We start from the raw sequence: 14,298 nt of genomic DNA on the forward strand, positions 1-14,298 counted from the left end.
AACCATGGATTAAATTTTATATCCATAACCAATCCACTAACCATTTTATAAATCGGGTATCACCAAAAAGCCAAACCAAATCCGCATTAGCCAAACCCGTTTCACCCAAAAGCATTTGGATTGGGCAGTTTTTTGGGTGTAACCATTTAATGAACACCCCTATTATTATGTGCTCGGCTTTTGTGAAAGACTCCTCACCCAAGAAACAAACTCTGATTAAAAATAAACAATTGCTAATGAAAGTTTAATGTGTTTTGCTTGCAAGGATAGTGCAACCCTCATTGAGTTGGCAAAATCAAGCAGAAAAACAAACTTAATCATTTTAGAGGATGATATAAAATACTAAGCTATCATTTAAATAAATTCCTCGCTACCTGTTGGTTCAAGAAAGTGTGATCTGCACCGAAGCCCTACGACGTAGAGGTGGCAATTTCAACCAGTTAATACCTGATTGTAAGCAGATAGTTTATGTCACCATATTTGATACATTAATTGTTTACTCAAGTAAAATAGGAAGAAAAAAGAAGTATTAGATTACCGGCCCAACCTCAACGACCTATTTTTAACCAAACCCAACAAACTCACTATGCTACTTGTAACCATTACGTAAGATTAAGATCCGCTTACCCATAAAAACATCAATGAAGTACAAAACCTTATAATCCCAGTGAAACCTACTTCGATCGTCGTCATCCCTAACCTGTAAAAATTACACAAATACAAGATACAAGATTATGTTGAAAATAAAGTTTGATTAATGAGGTTAAATTCATACTCACAAAGCTACAATAATCAATTTAAATGTTAACAGCACACTGGTATACATTCCTCTAACGAATGAAAGCAATAGCTATTTAGAAACTTCAATATGCAACCTGCTTAAGCTCATGTCAAGATGAATTCGACATCACAATGATATTAATGGCATGAGTACCAGTGGCAGTTAATAAGTAACTTTTTTTAAGTTAATAAGTAAGTTTAAACAACAACAACAACAAAACCCAATCCAATCCCATATGAATGGGGTATGGGGGAGGTGTAACTATTTTTAAGTTAATAAGTAACTTTAAACTTGCTTAAATTTCTTTTTTGGCTAAGTAAAAGTTGTATAATAAAGGCATGGTTTAAAAAAACGGTCGCCTCGTACGCCTTGAGGCACGCCTCCATGCGATTTTCGAATATTCCGTTTTGAAACGTCCGCCTCAAAGGCCAATTAAAACGTACGCCTCAAATGGGAGAGGCGGTTCGATTTTGGTACGCCTCACAGGTAAGTGAAAAACGTACTCCTCATGTTCACAGCCAGTCAACGACGGTCAAACAGCATTTAACGGTGTCGGAAACCTTAGATGTTGCCGGAATTGAGTAAAGATGAGGAAGGAGAACACGAAAATTAAATAGAAGAGAAGATAGGAAGAAAAAAAATTGAAACCTGTAAAATCCGGTGACCGGAGTTGGGGCTTTTGTTCTTGGAAGAATATTTCGTTAGGCATGGGTTATTAAAGCATCCCAAAATCAGACATAGTTTAATGAATTCTTTGAGGTACTTGTCTGGTACTCGTGATATCAATGGAAGAGAAAAGAAGGAGAATGATCTTTTTTTGATCATCATAATAATGATAACGATGATGATGATATGTATAATAATAAAGAAAGAGAAAAGAAGGAAACATGTGATCTTTCTAGATTAGTGTTGTCCGGTAGATATGATATTTTAAGTACGTTGTATTTATTTATTTATTTTTTATCAAAGAACAATAATAGCCCCTCAACTTTTACCAAACTTTAATACCAAGAACAAACTAGATATGAACTCTTAAAACTTTAATTAAATGACATTAACAGCCCCTGTTAATTTTTTTATGTATTTTTTTAACTCCGCCTCGAACGTACGCCTCGGTTCGCCTCGAGGCGTACGCCTCGCCTCACAGAGGGGAAACGCCTCGAGGCACGTTTCCGTTTTTTTAAACCTTTTATAAAGGCATATCTTTAGTTTCATCAAACAACTTTTAATGGAACTAAGGAAGTAATTAATTAAACAATAAAAATAAGTGCATACCAAAGTTCAAATTGCTAACGAAATTTGATCCTTGATTTTTAGGGGTATTTAGGGTAGTTTATAGCCTAAAAGTACTTATTGATCAATACGTCAAACTAATGGTTGGATTAGGAGGGCAACGTTGGTCATTTAAGTAATATAATGGTTGAGATTAAGTTTAAGATTTAATTATATCTCAATTAAGGTTTTATTTTAATATGTAGTATAGATATAGATATAGATATAGATATAGATATAGATAGATAGATATAGATTATTAAAATGAGGGTCATGGCACTACTGATTAAATTCCAATCTCGGGTCCTACCTAAATATAATAAGGTTGCCTGATGGTTCTCTGTAAGTGGCCATTAGGCTTATCTACCATTTACGATATTACCATTACCTAATGATGCAAAAAAACCATGTCATGACATAAGTTTAAATGTTTTCACAGTTCTGGCAACATAATACTAACATCAAGAGTAAAATAATTTCAGACTTTCGATAAAGTACAATTTCTGAGTTGGTATAGGCTAACCTTTCTTCAAGCAGAGGAATGTGACATCGAATGCGCTTTGGCATGTTGAAGGTAGCTCTGATCTCTCATGAAATGAAAAATGATAACTGGAATATTTAAAATTTGTATAAAATACATCTGAAGAAGAAGGATAATTGAAACTGACTGACTTTAACTTATAACATATAAAGCATGAAATCCAACTGAAGTTCCTTTCAGGCTCAACATTGTTGCAGTTGCAACTCTTAAACTTTTTGCAGCTCTTTGAACGATATGAACTACTGGCTGCTTTGAGTGATGTTCATTGCAGGAACGTTGAGCCACTATTGCTACTGAACTTCCTCCTAATAAAAAAATCTAAATTTTTATTCTAGCTTTTTAGGACACAAAAACCATTATTGCCTGATTTATCAAGTGACTGACTGATTAATGATAGCCGTTTTGCAGCAGAACCGGTATCTTATATAACTAACACATTTCCAGCATTCAAAGGGACTATTTCCTGAAAATTAAGAAATAAACCAGGTCAACTACTTTTATCAGCAATATGACAGAAGCTTGGCATTTTTTAAAATGCACATAACACACCCGGAAAGTAAATGTATACGTCAGACTGATAATGGACATGCGGAAGGTTAACAAAATTTATATCACACTGAGATTTCCCAGCAACGTTATGGTTTATTCAGAACATATGACTAATTAATGGTGGATATAAAGATTTAAAGCTTAAAAATCATAAATTGGTCCTTAAAAAAGCATCAAGTGATTTCTAATTCGCTTAACCTATTGAAACAAAGTCATTGTTGTAATTTCTTATTCGTCTGAACATTATTACATGAAAACCAAAACAAAAAAACAATTAACATAAACGCAGCAAATTAAACAATCACTTGCGTACCAGGAATTACAGAATGAAATCGGAAAATATAACTTGCGTAGATCTCATGTCATTAGTATTACCGTCTCGATAAAGCCAAATCAACCATAAATTTAAAGCCCTTTTATCCAACAAATAAATCAGATCGAATACAATCGAATCATCGACCTTTAAGATAAAGCCCCATTAGTATTACTGTTCTTTAAATGTATTTCTAAAGATTTAAGAATCATCAATCGCTACGTGCAATACCTGTATCAATGAGCAAGTTGTTTCAGTTACGCATTAAGAACGTGATAAGTACCCTACACAAATATCAAATTGACAGTTCAAAATAAGTAACTGGATTGATGAATTAACCACTACAACAAAAAAGCTAATTCTTCACGCTTAATTTTTCACGCTTGCAACGGGCGTGTCATATTTTTTAACATTGTAAACGCTTATGAATGTGCTAAAAGATGTGTATATGTGAACCTTCACACATAAAAGTGAGTTTAAACATTTACACACTTAAAACTATGCAAATTTTGTTGATTTAGACCACGCTTATTAATGTGATAATATTATAAACACTTCTAAATGTGTACTACCAGAGTTTTACATACATACGTGATTGAAATACATTGCACAATTAGAACCGTGACAAAATTAAGTGAGGTACAGGCTTCGATGGAAAAAGAACATTTTAAAAAAGTGTAGTTTCTTTTGATATCAGGGTTATTTATTTATTTATTATTTATTTATATTATACAGTAAATATTACTAGTAAATAAAATTAAATTAAATTTTAATCTCACAAGCGAAATTTAAATATAAATAGCGTAATGTAAAAAAATATGTACAAGAAATCTTAAATCCCACCCAGTTCAATCGTTTTCATCCCCAATTTATTCATCCCCAATTTATCTTCTCTATACCTCCTAATCTCCTATGGACAACAAAACCTAAATCTCGAGTTTCCACTGCTATTCTTTAATCAGCTTCTCGGTAATTCTTCTTCATTCTCACGGTAGTCTCTATTTTCGTATTTAAATTACTCCGATTAATAACATATACGATTATTATTTCGTTCAGATGTTCTTCGTTCGTATGTACGCTCTCGGAAACTGAAATTGTCAATTCATCCAGTAAGTGTGATTCTGAATTCATTATGTAGATATATTTGCGTTAATTTTGATTCGGTGATATTGATCGTGACTAGGCTTGTGTTCATCATCGTTTGTTTTTATTGATTTTGATTAGTGATCTGATTAATGTTAGATTCATTTGTTGATTATGTTTACTGTTTACTCAATTACACTATTTTTTATTATTGTATGATTTAGTTTGCGGTTATTTGAGTTGATACTCGCACATTATAGCTGACTTGTAGATTTACATATATGTATGTATGCATTTATTTATGTGTATACTCATCAACACACGGATATATATGTATGTATGTATGTATGTATGTATGTATATGTATAGGCATATGTATTAGCAGTTTCAAGTACACTCAAATACATATGTAAACATTTCGTATCAATAATTTATTGTGAACAATGATAAATACATATAAAGTGTGTTTCAATGAACTCTATATTTGATATTTGATTAAAAATTGAGTGAATACAAAAGAGGTCAGAATAATTGTTTGTATAAGAGCACTAACTTGCTTGGAATATGATTATGTGTTGGTTGATAGTGTCACATTTGTTTTTAGATGTTGTAAACTTTTGGCTATCTATTGACTTCAGATACTTTTGTGCTTGTTGCTACCCTTTCGTAAACACTAAGAAAGTTGCTACCCTTTTTTAAACAATAAGAAATTCAACATTAAGGCCTTTAATATGGGCCACTGTTTTGACTTTCAAACTTCTGCAAGTTCTTGGGAAAATAATTAACACTTTCTTCTCTGTATATTTGGAAGAGCAACTAACATTGTTTTCTGAAGTTAGAGAGGATGCTCGGGTCTCAAAGTCGACAACAAAACATGATAAACAAACTTCTTTGATTATATTTCATCTTATGTTATAATATAATATATGATATACTCAGTCTAGATTTCCACTAACTTGATGTTTTATTATACAGTTATAGCAGATTATTTGTGTTCTGGCATATTAAATAGGTGAGTTTAAATAACGGATAGAACTTGGATTAGTGCTTAAAGAACAAGCAACACTTTTGTTGATTGCATGTTCTTGTCTTAGTTAAAGGTACTGCTTCTGATCTGTCCAGATTGACTAATTCTGAACTGCCATGATATACTATTGTTGCTACTTCTATTTGATTGGTCTATGTAATCTTATTTTCAACTGCTTTAGGAAAAGATCTGCCTGGGTTAGTATATAATGGTCTCTGCTGTATTGGAAAGTGAAATCTGATCTGGGTGGAAATTGCTATGTTCATTGGCATTATAATTGTTGTGTAATTTTTGGCATATGGATTGATTTTGGCATTATATAATGGTCTCTGCTTGTATTCGATGTTGTGATGATAAATGGTCGAGTTTGGATATTGTACATGTTCATATGTTGAATTATGTGATTTTAGTTAATGTACATGTTTACTAACATATGCTATTTCTCTTGAAGTACAATAATTATGAATACTTGAGAAGAAGGCAAGAGTCGAAAACACTATGCTTATACCACAGGTGCTCGTAGCCATGCGCGAATAAGAGATGAGTTTGTGAGTTTTACTACGAATTTCAACTTCTATGTTTTCTATTAAAATTTAATCTCTGATAATTGTCTCTTTTATTAATAGATGTTGAAAAATAATAGGTAAGCTGTTTACATTCCTGACTTGCAGACCCTAGTCTATCTATTTACATATTATACTTGTACCATCCTTTTTAAATGATGGGCAGTTTTGCTAGATCAAGTGATCAACCATGTGTGTGTGTTTGTGTTTGACCCTAGTCAATTCAATTTGGGTTTTATTTTATCTCAAACGATCGAGTTCAAAATAGTTTTATATAAGTGGGTATTACGTTACTAATGTTAATGTATATTTTGATGTTTACTCATTTGATTATATTGTTATTGTGTTTTATTCCTTGTTTGTTTATACCATATTAATGCATGAAGGTTGGATAATCACGTCTTCCGATGATATTTTCCTTTTCAACTTCTTTGATTTTTTGCAGATAATACCCAATGTAGTAGAGCGTTTCGTCACCGGTGGTAGTTTTAGAATATCTTGTGACTACTAGTAGTTTTAGAATTCTTGAATGCATTTGATGTAATTGAATAACAAATAATGATGCATTTGATGTATAAATCACAAGAAAAAGCATGATATGTTGAGGCAGATGTAGCTTGAGTTCTACTATACTTTGCTGTGTACAAGTTTTATAAAATCTACTCTTATTTTGTTATATCCTATAATAAATACTAATAAAATCCTCACATTTAGAAGTGTGAAGATTCGTTGAAATTTTCGATAAGCATCTCACCCGTAAAAGTGTGAGGAATTAACTCACATTTAGAGGTGTGATGATTCTGCTTCAGATTCACATGCTTAAAAGCGTGAGGAATTACCTCCTAAACTTCACTTTTAAGAGCGTGAGGAATTAGTCTATAGAGCCACACTTATGATAGTTGTTAATTTTGTTACGGCTGTTTTCCACACACACTATCCAACCGTGAACTTTATGTATCCAAACTCTTTTAAGTGTGTACATTTATTTAAATAAACGTGTGTATTTAGCGTATTTGTTGTAGTGAACCTATTATAAATAGATAAGCCAATTAAAATTAACGATAATGCAAAAATAGACAATTAACTAAAGTGTTGAATCAAACCGTTTGTAACATCTCGCATTTTTCCGTTAAATTTATTTTTAACACCGTTTTTTTTTTTTAGATAATATCCTTCGTTATCTAAATTCGTATCTTTCATTAACTAACGTTCTTGATATTTCCGTTATTCGATTATAATATCTTCCGTTTATTCTCACGTATTTAAAATTTATTCGTTTGATTAATTCACGCACCCGCTTTTAAACTCGAGGGACTAAATTCGCCATTGGGCCAAAGTGGCAACTAGTCGAACTAGTCACCACTCTTCCTCACCATTCATTCATTCACCTCCTCATCCTTCATACTTCCACTTTTACTCTCAAACACCCAAATCATTCATTCATCATCTAAATTCGATCTAGGAAGCTTGCAACAAAACAAATTACATATTCGTGATCCTCTCTTCATCCTCTACATTTTGGTATCAATTTCATCTCGTTTGGGTAACATTTCTAAAACTCTAGATTTCATGTTCTTAGTGTTTTTGACTTGAAATGGTGTTAATTAGTGTCTATAGCTCAAGTCTAACATGAATATGTGTTTAGTTTGCTCGATTTGTTGTTTTGAGTAACTAGCATGAACAATTGAAATGGGTGTGCTTAATCTTTAATTTTGGATGATTAAATGTTGTTTAAATGTTAAAGTTCATGTATTAAATGTGTTACTAGCATCATTAGCTTCAATTTGATGTGTAGGTTGACTTGAAAAACTTCACTAACATGATTATTGATTTTGTGATTCTTGGTTAGGGTTTGATAACTTTTAAAATGAACTTTTGATGCATTGAATGCTTGTTAATGTTATTAGTAAGTGTTTAGTTGCAATGTATGTTTAATTACCTTCGAAATGGCATATCGTATGTGTAAATTGGATTCCCGAATCATAAAATGCGTTTTACGAACTTGAAACTTCAATGATGAACTTTTAACGATCATTCGACGAGGATTTGGTCATTTAAATGATGTAATTGTTTGATGATATGTGATTAGTTGTATTCCTCGTCAAAATACCTTTCCAACGATATAAGATACATGTTTTAAGTGTTTTCGGTTCACAATTTGTGTTTGTTTGAGTTTTGGTTCGAGACTTGTGAAATTTCAGCTTCAGCAACCTGTAGTTCATTGGGACGCCGTCCCATATCTTGGACGCCTTCCTGGCTTTCACATCTGGACGCCGTCCGGCCATTTTGGACGCCGTCCAGATGAACTACCGAGGGCTGTCCAAATTTCCAATTTCCCGTTTAATTCCAACTATGTTAGGCACCTCCGATTAACATGAAACTTGGCCAACATGCTCACATATGATTATATAACTTAGAAAAATTGTCGGATACCCGATCCGACCCTGTTGACTTTGACTTTGACCAAGTTTGACTTTTAGTCAAACTTAACCAAAAACTTATGCAATCGTTCTAATCCTCTTTTATACTTGATTCTTGCATGATACTTGACAACTTGATTCACATGCTATATAATCGAGTCGTAACGAGCCATATGACTAATTGAACACATTTCGACCGACCTTGTGTCGTAATCGGTAATTGATATAACTTACTTGTTTAGGTCAAAACTAAGCAACTTTCATGCACACGTTTACTTTGTGAAGTACCTTTATACTCGTGCACTAGAGGTGAGATCATAGTCCCACCTTTTCAATAATTTTTATACTTTTAAATCGTGGATTGAGAAACATATACTTTGTATACATTTTATACGGTTTATACTTTTATACTTTGAACACGAATACGAAAGCAAAGACACGTACGAGTTAGAACGAAAATCCTCAAGTCCAATTATCATTAGTTACACTTGTAGGGTGTAAGCGAGAACTTATGTTGTGTGGCCATACGGGTTTAACGAACCCTCATTCGGACGGTTCGCTACCGTTAGCGAATGAAATATAATTTTATCGGAATAGTGTATGTTCTAACACTATATTCAGAGGTAAGATTCAGTTAAGCTTTGATAATTGGATGCTCGTGATACAAACACATCTTTTGAGATGTATACGCTTGATAATCGGTTTATACTAAATCTTGTGGTTCAAAACATATTTTATACATACACCTACGATTTCACCAGCGTTTTTCGTTGACAGTTTTCTATATGTTTCTTAGGTTCATACTTGGCTACTTGATACATGTTTCCGCACCCTTTGATTACTTGCTTGGAGTCAAGCATACATGCATACGCTAAAGATAGCACCTTTGGGTTCAAGCATACTGTTTACATACTTACGCTATTTATAGCAACCGTGATTTTAAACTAATTATGTCGCAAGTTATTTCATTTATACTATATATCTTTTGTAAACTTAACTTGTTGTCGACCCGTTTGGTAAACTAAACTTTGTAAGTCTTGTACGTTTCAACTGAATGCGACATAATTTTGGTCAAACGCGTCTCATTTAGGGACTATGACCACGTAATGGGACCTAAGTTAACGGCACCGTCAATGACGATTTTGTCGGGTCGCTACACCATTTATACTGACTCACGTACCTAAGTTTTATTCAACAACAGGTTAAGCAGCCGATAAATCATGATTTAGGTTTAATCATCATCCATAAAAAAGGACAAAAATAGTAAGATATCTGTAGAAGTACAGGGACTAATTTGTAAATATCGGATTCTAAGTTATATACCGCAGGGGCTTGTTTTGCCATTTCTGTAATTTGGTCGCTTTTTCTGTAACTTTGTTTGTTATAGTCTGTTAGAAGGTAGTAAATGACGGTTAAGAATAGGGCTTGAGTTATATAAGCGATTTTACACATTGTAATTGACAATTAATTCATTCTAATCAAAGTTTGAAGTGATGTTCATGAATTCTCTTGTTTCAATTTCATCATTGTCATTCGATTAACATGGTATCAGAGCGATGATGATGAATTAAGTCGCTAATCTGAATCTCGTTTTCAATTCAAGCTGTTATTTAGCTTCGTGAGTTGAGGATTCAATTGATTATCGCTTTTGTTTCGATCTACGTTTCCGCATCTAAATCTGTAATCAATTTCATTATTGAAGCTGTTTCATAATGAATCATGTAAATCAAGTTGACTTTCAAAGTCCGTTGTTCTTGCATCCGTCTGAAGGTCCTGGATCTTTATCTGTTCAAGAGAAGTTGACTGGAGCTCAAAATTACAGATCATGGCGAAGATCTGTTGAGATTGCTTTATCTACAAAGCGTAAGACTGGCTTCATCACTGGTTCAGTCTCAAGACCAGTGAATGATGAAAGGCAAGCTGAAATGTGGTATACCTGCAACAACATGGTGATCAGTTGGCTAATGAACTCTGTGTGTGAGTCCATTGCTAAGTCTATTATGTTTATTGGCACTGTTGCAGAGATCTGGAGACAGTTGGAGAGGCGTTTTGCTTTGAGTAACGGATCAAGGAAGTACAAATTACATAAACATACTCTATGGTGCAACAAGGAATTCTCATAAGTGAATACTACACCAAGATGAAATGCATCTGAGAAGAAATAGATTCTATGAGTGAGTTGCCTAGAATTGAGAATGTTACTCCTGAAATTGTGGCATTTACTAATGCTTACAACAGGCAGAAAGAGGAACAACACCTTTTTCAGTTTCTAAATGGCTTGGATGAGCATTTTAGCTCATTGAGGAGTCAATTGTTGTTAATGAATCCACTTCCTAGTGTTGAAACAGCTTGTTCTATGCTTCAACAGGAAGAATCACAAAGGGAGATGTTCTCCAATTTTGAAGGGACTGCATTGTATGGCAAGTCAGGTACTACTAGTGCTAATGCTAATCAGCCAAACAAATGCAGTATTTGTGGAAATAAGTATCATTCTTCTGATAAGTGTTGGGAGAAATTTGGATATCCTGTGTGGCACTATAAGTATAAGCAGAAAGAAAAGCTCAAACAAGGTGGTCATTTAAGGTCAAAGCCTGCAAATGTGGCAGCCAAAAGGACTGTAGCTAGTGTGCAGGGCAATCATATCATGTTCACTTCTGAACAATTTGAACTACTGCTAAAAAGCTTGCCTCAGATGACTGCTGCTACTAATGATGAGTTAGATGGTGAAATTGATCATTTTGCAGCAGGTACTATATCTAAATCTGTTTCTTTCACTGATTGGATACTAGATACAGGAGCTACTGATCACATGACTCCATTAGCTAGTTATTTGGTTAATTCTAAACCTTTATTTTGGAGGCCTCATATTAGATTACCAAATGGTGAAATGTCATTAATATCACATATTGGTACAATAAAATTGGACAATGAGATGCACTTAAAGGATGTCCTGGTGGTTCCTGATTTCAAATTTAGTCTTTTATCAGTATCCAAATTGACAAAGGACAAAAATTGAGTTGTAATTTTTTACTCACAATTTTGTATAATCCAGGACTTGACAACACAGAAGGTGTTGGGATTGGGTGAAAGAAAAGATGACTTGTACTATCTTGTGAATCTACCTCCGCATCAGATTGGTCAGAGATTATCCAAGTTACTTGCTTCCAGTGTAAATACTAACAGTTTGTTTTCTGTAATGAAAGGTACAAGTGTAAATATTAAACTAACTAATTACCTTATAATCATTCAAAAACCTGCAAACCATGTTCGTATGTTCTTAAAAAGGGGGAAAACATGTTTTGATTATAGTCTATTATGATTTATTTCAATTGCATATATTGAAATTATTAAAATTCAATACTAAAATTAATTTCTAAATGGAAAACCTACTAAGCAAATGAAAGCAGAAATTAAATAACCTTGTCATCGTGCAATCGAGAATAAGCAGGAGGAATCACGTCACTGATTAAAACAGCCGAGATAACGGTAATGACTGCCATAGCAAGTACGGCAGAGATAGCGTGGAGAAGTAGATCAATCTGGATGAATGCTTCTTAATTTCTTGTTGATTGCACCATAAGAACCCTAATTTGATTTTGAAACGGGAAGGAGTGTTTTTGATTGACGATTGCAAACAACAACCCATAATACTTCGTGAAAACTAATATTTAATTCCTAATTGAATAGAAGTATACCATAATTGCATCATCAATATGAATTTTACAGAGAAAGACGTGTGCTTTCTTGTTTAATTACTTTTTGTGATAATGAGAAAAAATATTAGACCCCGTATTTTCAAAGATCACATACTCTGTAAATATTTTGTACCAACATTGAAAGTAGTACCTTTTGAATGAACTAAATTGTATATGAGCTTACATACCATGCTTGGAATCTTTGAGAATTTCAAGTTTCACCCCTCTCAAACTTTAACCATTAAGAAATGTGTCACATTGTTCAAAGCCACCTACACCACCGGTAGTGGTTGGGGGCGTTGGTTGAGAGCGTAAGTTGCTTTTTGATGACTAGCACGTGTGGGTTATGTTTGTGGAATAGTGGTGGTTTGGGTTTATGGTGTGGGTTAATAGTATTTGTGATGATGTGTTAAAATATAATTGAGTTATATATTAAAAGGGGATAAAAATAACATTTTTAAAATAAAAATAAAAATAAAAAAAATACATCATCCCGCGCATTGATACTTACCATTTATGGTGTTGGTTGGGTGCCACGTGGGCTTGCAACGCCCCAAAAACAAACCGATTAAACAAGTCTTAAGTACCCTAAAATAGAGCGTTACAACTCTGTATTGGTATTTGGTAATAGCCCAAAATCTTATATGACATTTTTTTAACATGATCTATCTTCAAATTACCAACTAAACATGTAAGAAAATCAAGTTAAGTGATGCAAGGCTATATCCATAATTTCAAAATCACATCAACTATCAACTATCAGTCTTAAAGTAATTCGACATATACATTAAAGTAATACCAGGCCCGGCCCAATGGGGGAGCAAAGTGTGCACTTGCCCAGGGCCCAAGAAATCTAATGTACCAGGCTGCACAGGCAGAACGGATCCATAAGTGATGAAAATGGGTTACCGCAGGTGGGCTCAACTAGCCCAATAATTAGAAAACCGAACATAAGTAATTTGTGACTGAGGATTAAATCCGATAGAAAACTATATATTCTGCTCGATGTGGGATTGGAATTTACTGAACTTCATTAACTAATCATCATTCCGTATTGAATTCATTAATATATTTTTTGATCATTATTTTAAATTAACTACAAAAATTGTCACTTTGGATGACTTTTAATGTCTTACACGTGAATTCTTTTGCGACTTAAATGCTAATACAACTAATAAATTATCATTGTAACCTTCGTGAAACTAATAAATTATCACGTCTTCAAATAAATTATCATTCTAACCTTTGTTAAATTATTAAAATTTACTAGAGACAAGTACGTGGTAAGGTGGTATTACAAGCTAAATTATATAATAAGTTTGATAGTTTGTAAATGTATGATCGATGTGAAATATCTGAATGAGGTTCAAGAAAATTTTTCAAATGCCATCCTTTTTTATGTTTATTGATATGAAGTAAGTTGTCGTTTATTAAATGACTTGTATCATTCGTTAGGGTCTAGGGGCCTTTTTTTCCACCTCGCTCAGGGCACTTAAATTCTCGGGACCGGCCCTGAGTAATACATTAATATTATAGTCACCAAACAACTCATAAATATTATACTAAAGCAATACCGTTAGATTTAGGATAGATGATATTATTTCTGATGATCAACTGATACATAATACATAGACATATATACGGCTAAACCTTAACGGGGGACCTGCACGGTTGACAAGAAGTCATACCGGCCCGCTCAAGAATCTCTATAGCGTATTGTTTCTGAGACAAGAACATGCCAGAGGTAGTGCGAGAAGCAGAGATGCCCAAAAAATAATTCAGCGGGCCTAAGTCAGTCGTGGCAAATTCCTTATGCAAGGAATGAATGATCCGCTGAAGCAATCTAGTGGAGGATGTTGTTAACACAATGTCATCCACATACAGAAGGAGGTAAGCGGTGTCGAATCCATGTCGATAAATAAATAAAGATGTGTCGCATTGACTATGATGGAAGCCAAGGCGTTGAGCAAAACCTGCAAACGCTGAAACCATGCACGAGGGGCCTGTTTGAGGCTATATGTAATACCCCGTCAGAATCCACTAACGGAATATTA

At 33.7% G+C, this 14,298-nt stretch overlaps 2 long non-coding RNA genes across 5 annotated transcripts; one reads left to right on the forward strand and one right to left on the reverse strand.

Annotated features, from left to right (window-relative positions):
• Positions 1 to 235: 235 nt before the first annotated feature.
• On the reverse strand, positions 236 to 12,102 carry LOC139898895 (uncharacterized). 4 transcript variants are annotated; one of them, XR_011777204.1, is made up of 6 exons: positions 11,969 to 12,102; positions 3,688 to 3,740; positions 3,457 to 3,603; positions 2,577 to 3,057; positions 628 to 700; positions 236 to 447 (listed from the first exon to the last, which is right to left on the reverse strand). It is a non-coding gene; the product is annotated as an uncharacterized lncRNA (long non-coding RNA). The 4 variants fall into 4 exon arrangements; XR_011777203.1 differs by having other exon boundaries at positions 3,457 to 3,740; XR_011777201.1 differs by lacking the exon at positions 3,688 to 3,740 and having other exon boundaries at positions 3,457 to 3,687; positions 11,969 to 12,096.
• On the forward strand, positions 4,293 to 6,805 carry LOC139898893 (uncharacterized). The gene is made up of 4 exons (XR_011777200.1): positions 4,293 to 4,425; positions 4,513 to 4,565; positions 6,018 to 6,114; positions 6,575 to 6,805. It is a non-coding gene; the product is annotated as an uncharacterized lncRNA (long non-coding RNA).
• Positions 12,103 to 14,298: the final 2,196 nt, after the last annotated feature.

This window comes from Rutidosis leptorrhynchoides, chromosome 3 (genome assembly GCF_046630445.1).
Source record: "Rutidosis leptorrhynchoides isolate AG116_Rl617_1_P2 chromosome 3, CSIRO_AGI_Rlap_v1, whole genome shotgun sequence".
NCBI classification, from domain to species: Eukaryota; Viridiplantae; Streptophyta; class Magnoliopsida; order Asterales; family Asteraceae; genus Rutidosis; species Rutidosis leptorrhynchoides.